Source organism: Lactuca virosa, chromosome 7, assembly GCF_052849685.1.
Source record: "Lactuca virosa cultivar CGN04683 chromosome 7, Lactuca_virosa_CGN04683_v6, whole genome shotgun sequence".
NCBI lineage: Eukaryota > Viridiplantae > Streptophyta > Magnoliopsida > Asterales > Asteraceae > Lactuca > Lactuca virosa.
The window spans coordinates 121,320,275-121,341,296 of record NC_136432.1 but is presented as its reverse complement, the minus strand read 5'-3'; positions in this window follow the sequence as shown (position 1 = coordinate 121,341,296).

Below are 21,022 nucleotides of genomic sequence, written 5' to 3'. Positions count from 1 at the left end.
AAACGGTAATCAAAAGCATTGTCATACAAGCAAGATAGACCAAAGTATATTACTACATCACAAAATATCAGAGTAAGTCACAAAATGTAATGTCCCGACATCGAGTCCCACCCAGCCTCGGGCCCCGCCTGACATCGAGCCCCGCTCGGTTTACAAATCTGTCAATCACCAGGCCCCGCCTGATACCGGTCCTCGCCTGACATCGGGCCCCACCCAATAGACATATAAGCATATGAACATATAATCATACTAACACATGCGATAATCACAAAGATAATAACATAAAATACAGTCATCGGGCCTCGCCCGACATCGAGCCCCGCTCGATATACATACCAATACATACACATGCAAGATTCATGCAGACATATAACATCCTAACATAATAAACCATGGGCCAACATTGGTGCATTCGACCTGCTAAACACAGTGAGGAAACTCACCTCAGACTACTGAATGTCACAGATAAATCTCTGGCTGTTGGTCCGAAAATCTCCGCACTATCATCATAAAATAACATCCAATTAATAATTGGATCCCGACTCACACTAAGAGTCTAAACTAGGGTAAACGACCATTCTACCCTTTACCTAACTTTGCCCAAGGCCAAAGCCCAAACCAACTATGCAAATGGCCTAATTCCAAAAATGGTCACCCAAAGCCCAAATATGGCCCAATCTTCCAAATTGGGCCCAAAACCCTTCGTGGGCCTTCAACCAAAAGAATCCAACATAATGACATCAGCCCAAAATAGAAATCTGATGGCCCAACAAGGCCCTAATCTCCTAACATCCAAATATGGACCGAAAACCGAGAAGCCCAAAATCCGAAGCCCACCTGCTGAGTACGTGGGGTGCACTCAGCTCGTACGCTTAGCGTACTCCCTCTGGGGCTAGTACGCATAGCGTACTAGCTTGGTACGCCTAGCATACTCCCCAGTTGAACACCCCTCTAGGGCTAGTACGAACAACGTACCAGCTTGGTACTCCTAGCATACTCCCTTATCCGGGATAATCCCATACAATCGGCACATCATCCACGGTCGTCTTACCCTTATCATAGGTATCCATATCATAGACGACGAATCTTGAACAATAATATTGGATATATCGTTTGGCCCTAGCTGCTGAACACAAGATCGGCCCACGCTGAGCTCTCTCTTCCTGAACCACTAACTCCCCCTACTTGGGGTTAGAATCCGAACTAATTGTTGCTCATAATCGATCATCGCCCCATTGGGGCTCAACCAATCCATACCCACAATAACCTTGTTCCCACGCAAAGGAATGGGAACCAAATCTATCGGATACTGCTTGCTAAACATCTGGAGAATACAACCCCGATGAACCCTCGCTACCCGGACAGATCGATCATCTGCAATCTCGACATCTAGAGGACAATCCAACTCCCCCGGAGCTCCAACAAACCTCTTTCTAAGCGCAAGTGATACAAAGGATCGGGTAGCCCCCGAATCAAATAATACTAAAGAAAAAATACCGTTTACAAAGAACGATCCTAAATTAAAACACATAAATATAAGCAATCAATTCAATATAAATAAAGAGATAAGGAGAAGATACATACCCGTCACCACATCAGGTATCGCGCGAGACTCCTTGACCGTCAACAAAAAATCCCCGCTCTGCACCACAGGTGCATCCGCCTTGCCCTGGCGGCCGTCAGTGATCCCAAGAGTCCCAAGAGAGGGTGCTAACACCGGGCCTGCTGCAACATAAATCGGGCATTGGGCCTTCTTGTGTCCCCTCTGGTTTCAATGAAAGCAAATCAAATCAGATACTAGGGTGGTGGTGGTAGCAGTACAATCCTTGCTAAAATGACCTGTTCGGCCGCACTTGAAGCGACCCGAACCACCCACCCTAAACGGTCCCTCGTGCATCTTGCCACACTTCCCACAACAGCTCCAAACCTGCTGGCCTCTCGATATCGAATCCTGAACCTTGGGCCTCTTTCCCGATCCCCTTGAAACCTGAGCCTGATCCAGCTTCCTCTTCCTCTCCATCTCAATATCAATCTCTCTCTCGGGCTCTCGCTATCACATCCTTCAGTGTCTTGCAACTGAATCGGATCACAAACTGTCAGATATCACTCCTCAACATCTCATGGTACCTCGCCTTCTTCATCTCCTCGTCCACCACATACTGCGGAACCAAAAGCGCCCTTCCACGAAACATCGCCGTGATCTCAGCCACCGTCTTAGTAGTCTAGCAAAGATCCTGAAACTCTCGCGCCAACTGCTGCACATCAATCAATGGTGCAAACTCAACCCTGAACCTGGTCACAAAATCATCCCATGACATGCACTCAATCGCCTCGCCTCCCAAGGCATGTCCTGTTGGATTAGGTGTCTAAGCCCATAACTATAATTGGTATGTACTTGAATTGATAGCAGCACGGTCCTTTTGGGTTGCCCTCAAACCTAGCAACAGGACAAGGAAATTATGAAAGGAGAGATATTGATTTATTATAAGATTAATAAATTAATACAAATGATTTATTAATATGTTAAAAGATTAATATATTAATTAGAAATCATAAGGTTTAATTAATAGTTAGCCATAAATTAATTAGAATTAATTTTGGGGTTAATTGTATTAGTTATAAAGTGCAGGGACTAGTTTGCAATTATCAAATAGTTGAGTGGAAGGCTCCGGAACCTCCTTGGAAGGAGGTAGACGAAATCTATAGGGGAAACCCTAATGATTTCGTCCAAGGGGCTTGGATAAGGCCTTTGGATTAGCTTAGGCCCCAAGCAAAGGGGTATTAGCGTTTTCCCTAAACCCTAGATCCCTCAGCTATATAAGGAGCCTCCCAGCTCCTAAATTCGGCCACTCCTTCCCTTGTGAAACCCTAGGGCCGAATTTTGCATACCCTACTCTCTCTCCTTCAAGTTTCCTTCTTGCTAGCTTTTGGGTGTGACTCCATTAGAGGCATTACATTTGTGGTGCTAGGCTTCCAAGAAGATCAAGTTCAAGAGCATTAACAATTGTTTGCTATAACAATTGAAAGGTATGTAACTCCTAAACCCTAGTTAGTTATTTTCGAAAATAGCTTCTCTCCTCTAGGGTTCCTGTTTTGCAATTCAAAGTTATATGTTCAATAGTTAAAACATAGGTCCAAAGTAGGTTGCATGTGAACTTAGGAATTGTTTTCTAGTTTATTTGTTTCACCTAAAACCCATCAGTGGTATCAGAGACATTGTTTGTTTTAAATTGAATTTCTATAATAGTTGAATTGCAAATTAGGGTTTATAGCCATTAAACCCTAAAGGCCAAGATTTTCGATTTGTAGGGTTTTGGTTCATAGGGTTTTCGAAAAACCCTAGCCTCCATGAACCCTAATCGAAATTAGGGTTAGGGTTTTGGAAACCCTAGCCTCCTCCCTTGATTTTCGAAATATGCATGGTAATTTAGGGTTTCTTGTTTTGGGATAATTGTTGCCTTATTGGATAATTGAGAAAAATAAGGAAATTATCCTATCCCCATATTTTCGAAATCTAGAAGGGATATGGATTAGGATTAAATTAATTGTTTAATTTAATTAGATAATCCTTACAAGATTTAATAAATTAATTAAAAGTTAATTAATAGATAAATATTAAATCTAGTTATTTAGTTTATTTAAAATTTAAAATTAATGGCTTAATTTTCGAAATTTATATATAAACCTCAAAGTTTTAAAAAGTTTAAAACACACCTTATATATATATATATATATATATATATATATATATATATATATATATATATATATATATATATATATATTATAATTAAAAGTTAAATATTATATATGTATAAGAATATGGTTGATAGCTTCATTTTATTTACTTCTTTTTATAGTTTATTTTAGCATATTTCATTCACAATTTAGATAATTTTCATGCATATTTTCCTTTTTGTTATTTTTATGACCATTTCGGGTTCTTTCGAGTTTTGTGAGCTTAATTACAGATTTTAAGGAGACTAGCGGAGCGGGATCTTTTGGAAAGCAATTGGACTTGGAGGACAACGAGGATTTTAGGCTTGATGGCTATAGAGGTGATGCATGGAGTGGGATTGTCAATTATTTGAAGGGTTGGAAGAATTAAACTTTAAATTTGAAAGCCACGGGAGAATTCTTGAGTGTGCAAGATCGATGTTTAGGAATTTGCGGAAGTTTTGAGTGATGTGGAGAGACAAATTGGGCTCAAATTGAAGAAATATTGAAGAGAAATGGGCTAGAAGCAGATTGGATTCGAACTGGGCCAATGGATTAGCTGTGGGGGCCCAAGACTTGAAGAAGCCCAAAAATTTCCGTCGAAGTCACGCGGCCCGCATAAGATTCCCCGCGGCCCGCGTGGATTCCTGACAAGGGCAATTTCGGGATTTTACTTAGAGCTCTATATTGGGAAGGTTGGTGTGCCTCTTTAGGATCATCTTGGAGGTCCGATTTTGATACTTTCTCTCTGGAGTTTGGAGCATTTTTTGAAGGCTAAGAACCCTCAAGAACTTCACCATCTCATCTCTTAATTCTTGCTAAATGTTTGGTACAATCTTAACTAACTTTGTTTCCTTGAGTTTAGTCATGCTTGGCTAAACTAATCTTGGTTGACTTTTGTTGAATCCTTTGAACTTTTGTTGAATATTGAAGAATCCATGAATTTGTGTTTGAATCTTTATGAAAATGTTTTGTGTTTTAACATCTTATCATTACTTGTATGTTTTTATTCATGAGTTTAAATGTGTTTGTGGTGATTAGTTGGCTAATTTCTTGATTAAGTAAAGGATCTTCAAATTAGCAAGCAACAAGTGATTCTTGTGTTAGTTTTACTTCACACAATCATAAAAACATTTCCTCCAACATGGTGGTGAAAGCATTTGACCCCTCTTGGATTTGGTGACTTTTTGGTTCTTAATGCTAGTTGACTTTCACTAATTACATGCTTAATGGAAATTGTGACTTTGACTAAGGAAATTGTTATGAGCTTCTCTAACCATTTCAACAATTAAGAAAAGTCTAGGTAATCTCAAGCTCCTTGGATTACTATAGCGAAATTAAGGGTTTAAAACAAGTATTGCACCATTTGATTCTAATGATATGTTCATCAAAAGTCAAAGTGAGGAACCTTAAGTCAACCATCTTTCTCTTATTGATTTCACATCAAATTCTTATTTTTGCCAAATTATTCATTTAAGTTCTAGTTTAATTCTAGTTTTAGTTTAAGTATTTCAAAAATATCAAAACCCCCATTTTTATTTTATTGTCATTTTCCAAGTATTTTTACAAAGAGATTTTTCATAGAGTTATTAAATTGAACCAATCCCCGTGGATTCGATCCCTTTACCACTATACACTATTTTAGTGTGTAATAATTAGGGTTATTAATTTTGTTGGCCTCGACAACCACCAAATTTTGGCGCCGTTGCCGGGGATTGGTTTATATTTAATCAGTTTGTTTCTCTATGCCTAGATCTCATTGTGCAGGTACTCTAGTTTAAAAATAAAAAATTGAAAAAAAATTATGGTTCAGAAATGAACACTCCTTGCATTGAAGATAAACTTTCTGAGCTAGCTCAGTTAGTTATGATGATTGAAAGTGACCAAAGTGTGCAACCCTCGCCTCTTCTTTGCGATAATTGTGCCCAAAATGGACATCATTCTGATATGTGTCCATATTCACAAGGAGAATGGGAAGAAGTGCAAGAGAAGGGAAGCTACTACTGGTCAAACCAATGGATTTATGATCAACCTCAACATGATCAATGGTGGGACAACAACCAAGCTTGGGGATACAACCAATACCAAAGCCCATATCAAGCTTGGAGAAATGAAAAATACCAACCTACTCCACAATTCCAACATCCATATCCTCCACCTCCTCAACAACCTGAAATTCCAAGCATGTCCTTAGAGGACATTGTGAAGAGCATTGCCACATCTACCCAAATTTTCCAAGAAACAACCCAAGCTAGCCTCAAAAGCTTAGAGAAACAAATAACACAACTTGCTCAATCAATAAGTATAATGGAAGCTCAAGAGAAACTACCATCTGAAGAGAGCCCATGGCATAGCACATGTGCCATTCCTTTGAAAGATGAGAAAAGTTTTGATGGCCTAAGAGTGTTATATGAAGAAGTGGAAGAAGGAGTGGAAATGGAAGAGGCTATCAAGGAGGAAGAAGAAATTGAGAAAGATGTCAATGAAACTATAGAGGACGTGTTGGGGGTTAACGAAAGAGAGTTTGAGCCACCCACTACCATTGAGAAACTAACTCCAGTGGTAAACGAACCACAAGAGCTGAAAACGATAAATCTGTCGAACCCTTTAAATGATACATATCCCGAGAAGGAAGACACCCAACCGGTCACCAACTCGACCGCTATGTCGAATATGGAAGAGTTGGTCACCTTACTAAACAAGTACAAGAAAGAATATGGTTGGATTCTTTCTATTATCAAAGGTCTAAGTCCGGTATGGTTTTTCCGTAAAAAGAAAGTCAAATACAAGAAAAGAGTCCCAATGGAGATGTGGAAATTAAAAAATGTTGACACGGGGCAAGTTTTCAAGGTTAATGGACATTGGTTGAAGCCATTCTATGAAGGTTTTGATTCAAATGTTCAAGATGTCGTCCATTTGGACGCCCCAAAGTGTTAAAGTGAAGTTTGGAGGCGTCTCGCCGAAGACGTTAAAGAAGGGCATTTTTGGGAAGCATTGTGCTTTCGTCTTTTATAAAGCGAATAAAATGATTTTGAAAATGTTCATTTTTGAAAAATTTCAAGCTTTATTCTCACCTTTCGTCCAAACTTTTGTTGTGTTTTTGAAACCCGGGATTTTGCGGGAATCATTTTGGCCAAAAATCAAGTTTTTAGAAAAATTTCAAATTTTGAAGTGCAGGAAGTCACGCGGCCCGCGTGAAATTCCACGCGGCCCGCGTAAGGTCTTGTGCGGCTTATGTGCGGCCCATTCCTTGCCCGCGTAGAAGAATCACCTCCAACCCTGTTCAGCACACGCGGCCAGCGTGCGGGTTCCACGCGGCCCGCGTAAAACTTTGTGCGGCCATCGTGCGGGTTCCACGCGGCCCGCGCAGATTTCCGATTCTTTGCCATTTTCAAGCTTCAGGTCCCGCGGCCTCCGTGCGACCAGCACGCGGCCCACGTGAAAGGTCAGAAGAATCAGTGAGATTTCGAGAAAACTAGACGCGGCCAACACGCGGCCCGCGCCTTACCCGCGCTCCGTACAAAAACTCAATTTCCCGGAGATCTACCGGTCAGAATCCCGCGAGACCACCGCCATTCTTCACCATTTTTCCTCCTCTACAAACCCCTATGCTCCGCCCGACCCTCCGATTTAGGTCATTTCTGCCCTTTCCTTAAGCATTGAGGACAATGCTTGTTCTTAAGCTTGGAGTGGGGCATTTCCCTTTTCTTTTACTTTTTCATGCATTTTTTTGTTAGGTTGCATTTCATTTTAGTTTTAAGCTAATTTGCATTCAATATTTTTTATTTTATATAAAATTCCAAAAAGATTTCATTTTCTTCTTTTCTACTTTCTATTTTTGCATAACATTTAGCTTAGGGCATTAGCATTCATGCATTTTTGTTGTCTGTTTATTCTCACCCCCCTTGGATGCCATGGAACAGGTTCATAGTTATTGTATCATTATTGGTCCAGGATCTTGTTGCTATCTCACCCATCGAACCGGGACCACTAGCTGCAGTTTGGGATTTCATACTTGGGATCAGATGCTGGAAGCTTAAAGGGGTAAGTGATCATGACCAGGTAGTTTCATGAAGAATTATGCATACAATACTAACAGCTGTAGGATATACTATAGCAATGGATGTTCTTAGCCTTGCGGTCACTACCGCTGAGAGGATCACACTTGATCATGTTTGAACCGTTAAGATGAAGCACTGGTGCTTGTCCCCGAGTAGAATCCATATCCGGTCTCTTTACATCACCATATCTTTTTGCAATTTTCTTAGGATCTTAGAGAGTCTTTTAGTCCGCATATGGACATTTTCATTATTTTTGAAAAATTGCAAGTTTGAAAAGGAGCTTACATTACATCTTTATGCTCCACACATGGTCATTTTCACACTTAGACCATTCGGATTATATTATTACCCTCTCGGTTCCACTTACATACTCTTGGGAACCAAATTTTGAGTCAAAATGTTTTGTGTTTTTTAAAAAAAAAATAAAAAATAAAAAAAATAAAAAATTCAAGCTGCAATAATCGTAGATAGGTGACCGGTTCAATTATTGAACAAATTTTCCTACATTTTGGTCACCCGGCGTTTGATATTAATTTATTTAGAGTTGTTTTATTGTATATAGATCGAGTTGTTTTTTTTTTTCGCAAATTGGTGATGTTAGGGAGACTGTCGAGTCGGATACTACAGGAGGTTTGGGCCAACACTAAGTGAACCGATTCCTACAACGGTGCCCGAGCGATTAAACCCAATTACACTTGAGAGAGGCCGGCAGATGTGAGATCAGAGTGTACACTTAAAAGAAGAGCTCCACACGAGCCCATCCAACTGCTTTCTCCCTACTACAGATGTTCTTCATTGTATGTATGTTCCATTGGGCTGCGACTGCTCATCCCTCCTTACTCACCTAAAGGAGTTGTCCTGGCTGTGGTTTATGGTCCCATTGTCATCGGATGAAAAATTCGTGAGGTAATAGCAAGATCAATTCTGACCATGTTGGCTAACGGTGATCAGGTTCCGCGGTTCTATCCATTCTTTTTATTTTCCCTAGGATAGTTCATCCCGAGTTCATTTTAGTCTTGTCTTACTTGAGGACAAGTAAGGTTTAAGCTTGGGGTGATTTGATAGCTTCATTTTATTTACTTCTTTTTATAGTTTATTTTAGCATATTTCATTCACAATTTAGATAATTTCCATGCATATTTTCCTTTTTGTTATTTTTATGACCATTTCGGGTTCTTTCGAGTATTGTGAGCTTAATTACAGATTTTAAGGAGACTAGCGGAGCGGGATCTTTTGGAAAGCAATTGGACTTGGAGGACAACGAGGATTTTAGGCTTGATGGCTATAGAGGTGATGCATGGAGTGGGATTGTCAATTATTTGAAGGGTTGGAAGAATTAAGCTTTAAATTTGAAAGCCACGGGAGAATTCTTGAGTGTGCAAGATCGATGTTTAGGAATTTGCGGAAGTTTTGAGTGATGTGGAGAGACAAATTGGGCTCAAATTGAAGAAATATTGAAGAGAAATGGGCTAGAAGCAGATTGGATTCGAACTGAGCCAATGGATTAGCTATGGGGGCCCAAGACTTGAAGAAGCCCAAAAATTTCCGTCGAAGTCACGCGGCCCGCGTAAGATTCCCCGCGACCCGCGTGGATTCCTGACAAGGGCAATTTCGGGATTTTACTTAGAGCTCTATATTGGGAAGGTTGGTGTGCCTCTTTAGGATCATCTTGGAGGTCCGATTTTGATACTTTCTCTCTGGAGTTTGGAGCATTTTTTGAAGGCCAAGAACCCTCAAGAACTTCACCATCTCATCTCTTAATTCTTGCTAAATGTTTGGTACAATCTTAACTAACTTTGTTTCCTTGAGTTTAGTCATGCTTGGCTAAACTAATCTTGGTTGACTTTTGTTGAATCCTTTGAACTTTTGTTGAATATTGAAGAATCCATGAATTTGTGTTTGAATCTTTATGAAAATGTTTTGTGTTTTAACATCTTATCATTACTTGTATGTTTTTATTCATGAGTTTAAATGTGTTTGTGGTGATTAGTTGGCTAATTTCTTGATTAAGTAAAGGATCTTCAAATTAGCAAGCAACAAGTGATTCTTGTGTTAGTTTTACTTCACACAATCATAAAAACATTTCCTCCAACATGGTGGTGAAAGCATCTGACCCCTCTTGGATTTGGTGACTTTTTGGTTCTTAATGCTAGTTGACTTTCACTAATTACATGCTTAATGGAAATTGTGACTTTGACTAAGGAAATTGTTATGAGCTTCTCTAACCATTTCAACAATTAAGAAAAGTCTAGGTAATCTCAAGCTCCTTGGATTACTATAGCCAAATTAAGGGTTTAAAACAAGTATTGCACCATTTGATTCTAATGATATGTTCATCAAAAGTCAAAGTGAGGAACCTTAAGTCAACCATCTTTCTCTTATTGATTTCACATCAAATTCTTATTTTTGCCAAATTATTCATTTAAGTTCTAGTTTAATTCTAGTTTTAGTTTAAGTATTTCAAAAATATCAAAACCCCCATTTTTATTTTATTGTCATTTTCCAAGTATTTTTACAAAAAGATTTTTCATAGAGTTATTAAATTGAACCAATCCCCGTGGATTCGATCCCTTTACCACTATACACTATTTTAGTGTGTAATAATTAGGGTTATTAATTAGTGTGTAATAATTAGTGTGTAATAATCTAGAAGGGATATGGATTAGGATTAAATTAATTGTTTAATTTAATTAGATAATCCTTACAAGATTTAATAAATTAATTAAAAGTTAATTAATAGATAAATATTAAATCTAGTTATTTAGTTTATTTTAAATTTAAAATTAATGGCTTAATTTTCGAAATTTATATATAAACCTCAAAGTTTTAAAAAGTTTAAAACACACCTTATATATATATATATATATATATATATATATATATATATATATATATATATATATTATAATTAAAAGTTAAATATTATATATGTATAAGAATATGGTCAGTCAAATCGCTAGTATGCCTCATTCACGAAGCTAGTCTATAAGGGGGGGGGGGGGGGTATAAGGAAATTGTCTATAAAATGGTAGTTGAATGGGTGTCCACTCTCACCCACCGCTTCCTTGATTAGTGGAGGGTCGTTAGCAGAACGGATTTGATAGGACAACTACATCTCATTAAAATTATAATGTTATTAAAGAAAGTACTAGAACATTATTTTTATAAAATCCCAACTCTAGTTACTTTAGGAAAAAATATGAAAAGTATGCTAATCCATGAAATTGCACATTATGCTTTATTGGTCGTTAGTGGAGCGTGTGTAGATTACCAGCACACTAACAGGCACTATTAAGGTATCTCATATTTATCATTTTGGTGGAGCGTGTGTGGTTTACCGGCACATCAATAGTTAATGATAAAGACAATGAGGTTACCAAGCACATTTGCATGGTTATTCACATCATGTTTGTGATCCTCGGTATCCCAATCACAAATAGAAGAACATAATCCGAGATTAAAACATGCCGTTGAATAGTTTCAATGTATCTCAAAAGGAATTAGAAATTTCACTTCGTTTATTTCGTCTAATGGTGGAATTGGTGAATCGTCATTCACCTACCTTTATGAAATTTACACTTGGATCTCAGCATCCCATTTCTAATTTGTGAATCTTCATAGTTGGATCCTAACCTTGATATTATATCTTTGGGTTATTATATTGAGGTATCTTGAAATCTAACTAAAACTTTCTTTCTTTTTAGATGTCTACTCCTGGAAACACTTCTGCTTCATCATCCTCCAACCACAACTTCTCTTTGCTCAACATCTGCTCCAAAGTCGTTATGGATGGCTCTAACTATAACGATTGGATGCGTAACATCAAGATGACGCTTTGATTTGAGGACAAAGAGTATGTCCTTGAAAAGGAGCTCAAAGAGCTTGATGAGTCTAAAGCTACTCCTAAAGAATATGCTGCCTACAAGAAACACTATGATGATGCTACCAAAGTGGCATGCATCATGGTCGCAACCATGTCCCTAGAACTACAAAGGTACTATGAGGACTACTGGCCCTTTGAGATGAACAAGGACCTTATGGAAAAGTACCATAAGCGAGCTCGTCAAGAAAAGTTCGAAGTAGTCAAGTCACTCCTGGCTTGCAAGATGAAAGAAGGGGAGTCGGTTGTATCTCATGTGCAAAGAATGCAACACTACATAGAGCGTTTGGTCAAACTCAACATTCACTTTGATGAGGAATTGGCCATTGACATGGTCTTGAACTCATTACCTGATTGTTATGGTCAGTTTATCCTAACTTACCATTTGAACAACACTGAGCAGACACTAGCCCAATTGCACAACTTGTTGCAGACAGATGAAGCAGGGATGAAGGGTAAAAGTATAGCCTCCACTCCTGCAAGTGCCCCTGTCTTGGCTATTGGACAGGGAAAGGGGAAAAAGAGGAAAGGTCCTCCTAAGCAAAATTGGAAAAGCAAGGCTCAAGCTGGGTCATCTACAAATGGCCCAAAGGCTAAGCCCAATGCTACCATTCCCCATGTTTCTGATCCAAAGGATGTTGATTGCTTTTATTGCAATGACAAAGGGCACTGGAAGAGAAGCTTCCCAAAATATCTGCAGGATATCAAATATGGCAAAGTGAAGCCATCTTCAGCAGGTATTTACACTATTTCTTCTAATCACTCTTTATCTTCTCGTTCATGGGTCCTTGATACAGGATGTGGTTTTCACATCTTTTCTGATTTGCAGGGGCTAAAAGAAAGTGAGGAGATAGAGCGAGGAAGGATAAACTTGATCATGGGAAACAAGAAGTCTTCACCAGTGACCAATATCGGAGTTTATCAACTTTTGCTTAGTAATGATGTTAGATTAGATTTATTGAATTGTTGCTATTCGTCTGACATGACGAGAAACATTATTTCATTTCATGCATTGTTCAGACAAGGTTTTAAATATTCTTTTAATGATTTGAATGGTTCAATTTCTGTTTATAATAATGGTGTTTTCGTGTTGGAAGCTTTACCTTATGATGGTGTGTATAAAACAATGACTTGTGTTAATAGCTTAGGAAATAGTGTGCTTAATATTGACTTGTGTAATAGTGTAGACAAGGCATGCTTGTGGCATTGTCGTCTTGGACACATTAACAAGAAACGCATAGCCCAACTCTAAAAGGATGGAGTGTTGGAATCATTTGACCTAAAATTAGATGATATGTGTGAATCTTGTCTTTTGGGAAAGATGACGAAATCACCATTCACAGGGTCTTGTGAAAGAGGTGAAGGTCTGTTGGACCTCATACATACAGATGTGTGTGGGCCCTTCAGATCAACTACAAGGGATGCTAATCGATGCTATGTGACTTTCACTGATGATTATAGCAAATATGGCTATATCTACTGTCACACCCCCAAACCAGACGGCGGAAACATCTTGGGGTGGAGGACTTGAATTGTAGTGTCACAACACATGCATCATAGTAATCAAAGTACAAACAACCATTGTATTTAAAAAGTATAAGTATTTACATGTGTTCAATCATTGTATATTGAACCAAAATACAGTTATACAAAAGAAGATATGACTCAACAAAGCTCCATCTTCTCAAAAGCTCGGGGAGTACCTGTGTATTATTTCCCTGAGAATACAAGTAATTTGAAAAGAGAATATCAACATAAAATTGAGTGAGTGCATAAGTGTTTATGTTTGAAAGAGTATCTCTGTATCTTGTATATGTAAACTGTTCCAGAAAATCCTATATTTTCTGTTGTATATGAAAAGTAGTTTTATTCCCATAAAACCGTTCTCTTTGTATCAATGTTTTGTATTTGTATTCCTTTATGAAAAATTGTAAGTGAGAGTGTGCCTGGCTCTGCCAGCTGTTGTTGAAAATTGTATTGAACCATTGTAGTTTGTATTCTGAAAACTGGTACTTTGAAGGTGTACTTTCGTTTACTTGTTTATACACTAACGTATTGTTAATATCTTTTTAATGAGTTCTTATAACCATACTATGATGGATGGCCTGAAACAAACGCTTTGTGGGCTTTTAAACTGTTGATAACAATTGCCACTCATCGGCGTGTATGCCTGACTGTAGCTAGCAGCCTGAGTGCAGGGTTGTCAATCCCGATATAGATCTACACACAACTTGTTTCGATCCCCGAGGCTGGAGATTCTGGTTATAATGTTAGGACTTTACCTTGGTTGTCTAAAATGAATTAAACAACCTGAATTGAATGTCTCATAAAAAGCATATAAACGTTACATGTATATTAGTTATGAAAACCCAATCATTCTGAAATGAATGATTGACAGTATGTTCTTGATTTAGTATTTCAAACATGTATTTGATAAATGTAAACCTTGATTTGTTTTGTATCAAAATCCTAGTTTCTTGTAAGACTGTGTATTCTTGTATCATGAATTATTGTTCTATGTATAAATTATACCTATTATAATTTATATGTACTTTCTGAATGTGTATATAACTGTATTTAGCATGTAACCCCTTGCTCAACGTGTTACAAAGGTGTTTGAATGGATGAAATAACTTTTATATTTATATACATACACAATTTCATATACAAGTAAAATTTAAACGACACTCGGACAAATAACCGGAACTATAAGCCCACATCCAAACAAGGAAAAGGACCCAGAACGAGTTATCAGTCCTAAGCCTTTTAAATCTTATTTATATACACATATATATACAAATATGAATTTTGGGGAAAAATATAAGATTATAAAAGAGTTTGATGTTTTGAGTATTTTTGGATAATTTAATGTTATTTTATCATGATTTGAATCATGATTTTATAACACAAAGTTCTTGTGTTATGCTTGTATTCCCCCCCTTAAAACAGTAGAAATTATGAAAATACGGGGGGTATGAACTCACTTGATAGATGGTGAATCGGACAGAGTTTCGCTTCACGAAAAGGAGTTTATTTGTCGAGAAACCGGCTTAAATTGGGCAGAGTTTTGACAGGAGAGAGGTTACTTCTCGGGAATCTTGGGGCTTCGAGGCTTGCTTAGGGTTCGAGACTTGATACCGGGGCTTTAGGGGTTGTATAAGAGTTTATGGGAGTAGAAAATGTGAAAGAGAATGAATTTAGGGGTGAAAAGTGTAAAAAATCCGGAACCCTCGCATGCCTTATATAGGTCGAAGCCTCGGGTCCGAGGCTATGCGAGGCTGCCACGCATCGGACAGATGGCGAAGGAAGGGGGCTTCTTTGGACCGCAGGCTCGCTGCTGGCTGGCTCGGATTGGACCGGACTTCGGTCCAATAGAAGACTGACACGTGCGAAGGCAGCATCCGAGGTGTGTCTCCGGGGTGTCTCATGCGAGGCTGTCCGAGGATGATTGGACCGCGGAGTTGGTCGAATCAGGAGGTTCCACGCATGGCTTCGGTCCACTCAGCAGCTGCCACGTGCGAGGTGACGTGTCACATGCGAAATTGCCCGTTTTCCTATTTTTCTTTATTTTTGTGCCAAAACTTGCGAAAATCATAACTTTCGTATACGAGCTCCGTTTTTGGCGTTCTTTATATGCACGCGTAGGTAAAATCATACTCTATGACTTTCGTTTAGACTTCGTCGGCTAATTTTGAATTTATTTTTAATATTATTATTTTAAACAGACCGGGACGGGAATCCGTTAAAAATTCATAACTTCTTCATCCGACGTCCGTTTTCGTCTGTCTTTTTACCGTTGTACTACTACCGACGAGACCTTCAATTCTCGTTTAGGTTGTGTCGGCTAAAAATCGCTCGATCTTTATTTTGAGTTTTTAGCTGTACACTGCTATACTGGAATTTAGAAAAATCATAACTTCCTCATACGAAGTCAGATTTTTCCGTTCTTTTTATGAAAGTTCTCGGTTTAACATAAACTACAACTTTCATTTAGATTTTTAAGGCTAAAAAGCGTTTTATTGAGAATTCAGTTTTTACACTGAACAGTGTTTTGTCGGTTTTGTCGTGGATTTTCGATTGGTCATAACTTCTTCGTTATAACTCGGATTTTAGTGTTCTTTATGTTTTTGGAAACCTTGTTACAATCTCTATCACTTGGTTCATCCTAATCGAGATTGTTAAATAATTTATTTTTGAGGGTCAATTATGTAAATATGCACATTATGCTAAAATTTCTTTTTATTATTATAAAAAGAAATACACATTGACCTATACTATTACATAGGTTTGAAATAACGATTTGTTACATTATCCCCCGTTAGAGAGAATTTCGTCCCGAAATTAGTATTTCAGGTAGACTAGGGAAAAAGATGTGGATACTTCTGTTTCATTTGATCCTCCCGCTCTCAAGTGAATCCAGGTCCCCGTTTTGCATTCCAGCGAACCTTCACTATCGGGATACGGCTTTGTTTGGTTTTCTTAACTTCCCTGTCTAGAATCTCTACGGGTTCTTCCACAAAGCTGAGGCTCTCGTTTAACTCGATATCCTCGAGTGGGATCACAAGAGTCTCATCAGATAAACACTTTTTCAAGTTTGAAACGTGGAAGGTAGGATGAATGTTATTTAGTTCTTGGGGTAGTCGAAGTTTGTAAGCTACAGGACCAATTCTAGCAAGAATTTCGAAGGGTCCTATGTACCTTGGACTCAATTTGTCACGCTTTCCAAAGCGTATCATGCCCTTCCAGGGTGAGACCTTTAACAAGACGCGGTCACCAACCTGGAATTCCAAGGGTTTTCTTCGTTTGTCAGCGTAGCTTTTCTGTCTATCTCTGGAAGATTTAAGTCGCTCCCGAATTTGTATGATTTTCTCGGTGGTTTCTCGAATGATTTCCGGACCAGTGAGAGCACTGTCAGGAGTTTGACCTCTAGCTAGCTGCGTGTCACCCACTTCAGCCCATCACAGAGGGGATCTGCACTTGCGGCCATAGAGGGCTTCGAATAGGGCAGCCTTTATGCTAGTGTGATAACTGTTGTTATAAGAGAATTCAACAAGGGGTAAGTGAATATCCCATGCTTTTCCAAAGTCTATCACGCAAGCTCGTAACATGTCTTCTAGTGTTTGAATCGTCCTCTCACTTTGTCCGTCGGTTTGTGGATGGTAGGTTGTACTCATGTCCAGCCTGGTTCCCAAAGAGTTTTGTAAAGACTACCAGAAACGAGAGGTGAATCTACTATCTCGGTCCGAAATAATAGATATTGGTACACCATGCAGTCTAACAATATCCTTGAGGTAAGTTCGGGTTAGTTTTTCCATCTTGTCGGTTTCTTTTATTGGCAAGAAGTGTGCGGATTTGGTTAATCTGTCAACGATTACCCAAATAGTATCATAACCACCCGACGTCTTGGGTAATTTGGTTATGAAATCCCTTGTAATCCGCTCCCACTTCCATTCAGGGATTTCAGGTTGTTGTAATAAACCTGAAGGTTTCTGGTACTCTACCTTGACTTTGGCACAAGTAAGGCACTTGCCCACAAAGGTAGCGATTTTGGCCTTCATGTTAGGCCACCAATATAGTTTCTTAAGGTCCAAATTCATCTTGTCTGAACCTGGATGAATGGAGTATCGGGTTTTGTGTGCTTCATTCATAACCACGTCTCTGTAACCACCGAACTTTGGTGTCCAGATCCGGTTCATGAAATAATAGACTCCATCATCCCTGACTTCAAAGTTCTTATCCATTCCTCTCAGAGTTTCACCTGCCACGTTTTCGGGTTTCAAGGCTTCGAGTTGAGCTTCTTTGATCTGTGTGGACATATGTGAATGGATTGTCATGGTCAACGACTTTACTCGGCGACCCGAGTATTCTTTTCTGCTAAGGGCGTCAGCTACTACGTTTGCTTTACCATGGTGATAAAGAATTTCACATTCGTAGTCGTTCAGTAGCTCCACCCATCGTCGTTGTCTCATGTTCAGCTCTTTCTGATTGAAGATATGCTGGAGACTTTTATGGTCCGTGAATATTGTGCATTTCGTGCCATATAGGTAATGTCTCCAGATCTTCAGAGCAAACACCACCGCTCCTAGCTCAAGGTCGTGTGTTGTGTAGTTGACTTCATGCGTCTTAAGTTGTCTGGAGGTGTAGGAGATAACCTTTCCTCTTTGCATAAGTACACACCCAAGCCCTTGATTTGAAGCATCGTAGTACACTACAAAGTCTTCTGTCCCTTCGGGTAGGGACAAGATCGGTGCACTGCACAAGGCTAGTTTGATCGTTTGAAATGCTGCTTCTTGCTTCTCTTCCCAACTAAAAGTTACACCTTTTTGCGTCAGGGTGGTAAGTGGTTTAGCGATTCGGGAGAAATTTTGGATGAATCTGCGATAGTAGCCAGCAAGACCTAAGAATTGACGGATTTCTGTAGGTGTTTTGGGTGCTGGCCAGTTTTCAATTGCTTTGATTTTGGAAGGGTCCACGTGTATTCCTTCTGAACTGACCACGTAACCTAGGAATTCAACCTTCCTAATCCAAAATTCGCACTTTGAAAACTTCGCATAGAGTTTTTCTGTCCTAAGGGTTTGTAATACTAGACGAAGATGTTGGCCATGTTCCTCCTTGCTCCTTGAGTAGATAAGGATGTCGTCGATGAAGACTATGACGAATTTGTCCAGGAATAGACGACATACTCTGTTCATTAGATCCATGAACACAGCAGGTGCATTCGTCAATGCGAATGGCATTACTATAAACTCGTAATGACCGTAACGAGTTCTAAACGCAGTCTTGGGAATGTCTTCCTCCAAAATCCGTAACTGGTGATACCCGGATCTTAAGTCTATTTTCGAGAAGTAGTTCGCACCTTGAAGTTGGTCGAACAGATCGTCAATGCGAGGTAAAGGATATCGATTTTTAATGGTAAGTTTATTTAGCTCGCGGTAGTCTATGCACATGCGGAATGATCCATACTTCTTCTTTACGAACAAAACCGGTGCTCCCCATGGTGAGAAGCTTGGTCTTATGAAACCTTTACTAAGGAGTTCGTTAAGTTGGCTGGATAATTCTTGCATTTCAGAAGGTGCAAGACGATAGGGGTATTTGGCTACAGGGGTAGCTCCAGGGATTAAGTCGATTCGGAATTCAACTTGTCGTTCAGGAGGTACTCCTGGAAGATCATCGGGAAAGATATCGGGAAAGTTGCAAACCTCTGGAATGCTCGCGATATCTTTTACTTCTTGCTTTTTGTCTACGACGTGAGCTAAGAAAGCACAGTACTCTTTGCGAAGGTACTTCTGTGCCTTGATGCAAGAAATGATCCGAAGGTTCGTTTCGGTTTTGTCGCCATAGATAATAATAGTTTCGTTAGTTGGCAAGTTCAAACGAACAGCTCTTTCATAACATAGGATGTCGGCATGGTTGGGGTACAACCAATCCATACCTATTATGATGTCAAAACTTTTGATAGAGACCGGCATAAGGTCTATTGGGAAAGACAAGTCATTCAAGGTAAGGATACATCCTATGTATATATCGTTGTTGGATTCAGATTTCCCGTTAGCCATTTCTACTGTAAATGTTTCATTTAGTGGTTGGGAGTTTTGATTTAGTAGATGTTTAAAATTATGGCTCACGAAGCTCCTCTCAGCACCACAATCAAATAGAATGCATGCATAAGTATTGTTGAGAAGGAACGTACCTGTGACCACAGCAGGGTCTGCCACCGCTTCTTCATGGCCCAGTGCTAAAATTCTCCCAACTCCACCAGCATTACCAGCTTTTAGGCAATATTTCGCGAAGTGCCCCACATCACTGTATTGGTAGCATGCTCGGCTTACTCCAGCGGCATGTGCTTGGTTAAGTGGTTGGGGTGGCATTCTACAGAATCGGGCAGTATGCCCTTTCCTGTTGCAGTTACGACACTGTATGTCTCGGCAATTTCCTTTGTGATGAAAATTACACTTGTTGCATTTAGGGAGGATACCAACATAGGGCTTAACTGGTGCAAGGTTATTAGGGACAACAGCAGGTATAGCAGCGGGTATGGTAGCAGGTACATTAGTAGCATTGACTACCACTACTTGTTGCTTCTTTGCAGGTTCCAGAGGAGATTTGCCCTTCCTCTTGTTCCAAACCCTCTTCTTGCTGTTGTTGTTGTTCTCCTTGGGTTGTTCTGGAGCAGAAACCACAGAGTTTTGACGGGCTCCGTGGTTGATAAGAGATTGTGCCAGCTCTTTGGCACTGTCAAAAGTAATAGGCTTTGAAGCTAAAACACTTGACTGAATTTGGGGCGACATACCCCAAATATATCTCTCAATCTTCTTGCTCTCTATAGGAACCATATCCGGACAAAGAATTCCCAGATCACAGAACCTACTAGCATAGGTTGATATATCAGAACCAACCATTGTGAGAGCCCATAGTTCTTGCTCCAGTTTTTGTATCTCCCCTCGCGGACAGTATTCCCGCATTAACATGGCTTTTAGGCTCTCCCAGCTGATGGAGTTAGCCACTATCAGAGTAAGTGACTTAATGTGGCCATTCCACCACGTTAGAGCCCTATCAGAAAAAGTACAGGCAGCAAATTTAACTTTGCTACCCTCAGGACAGGAGCAAATTTCAAAGATTGCTTCCGTCTTCTCTATCCACTGCCTTAGTGCCATAACTCCCCCAATCCCATTAAAGGTCCTGGGTTTGGCATTAGAAAAATCCTTATAAGTGCATTCTCGCGAATGCCCATGACTTTCGCCATGGTTAGAAGGATGTGCACCGACTCCCGACCCACTAACCTCAGGAGTATGGATGTGAGACAAGGAAGCCGCTACAGCCGCCGTGACCGCCGCTTGAAACATATCAGGGTCGAATTGAGGAGGTGGTGGTGGGGGTGGCGTCGGTGCTTCATTGGTGTTGATAGGTCTTGGATTTCTACGAGGTGGCATCTCTTGCTATATAAGTCAATAGATTAAAAGATAGTGAGATATCAAGAATGAATACGAATTTGATATCTCTGAACTAAACACTTAATTCAACATGAATCTCACAAAGAATTGGAAATAGAAATCCACTGCAAGTACAACTTGCAACAGGTTAATATGAAATTGAATGGTTATTTCTCAAAGGGTATGAATGTACATGTCGACTGTATTGGTATATTAAGTGTATAAGGTACAGAAACTTGACCTTAAAGCAGGATTATAATATACCCCAATACTGACAAAAGTGTCGATACCAAACTGACCTATCGAAAATAACATTTCCGTGGTCATATTGAAAGCATGAAAAATAACACTGGAACATTTCTGTGATCCAAAACTTTGGAATAAGATGTTTATGAGAATTGTACTAACTCTTGTTGAAATATAGTGCTTATTGT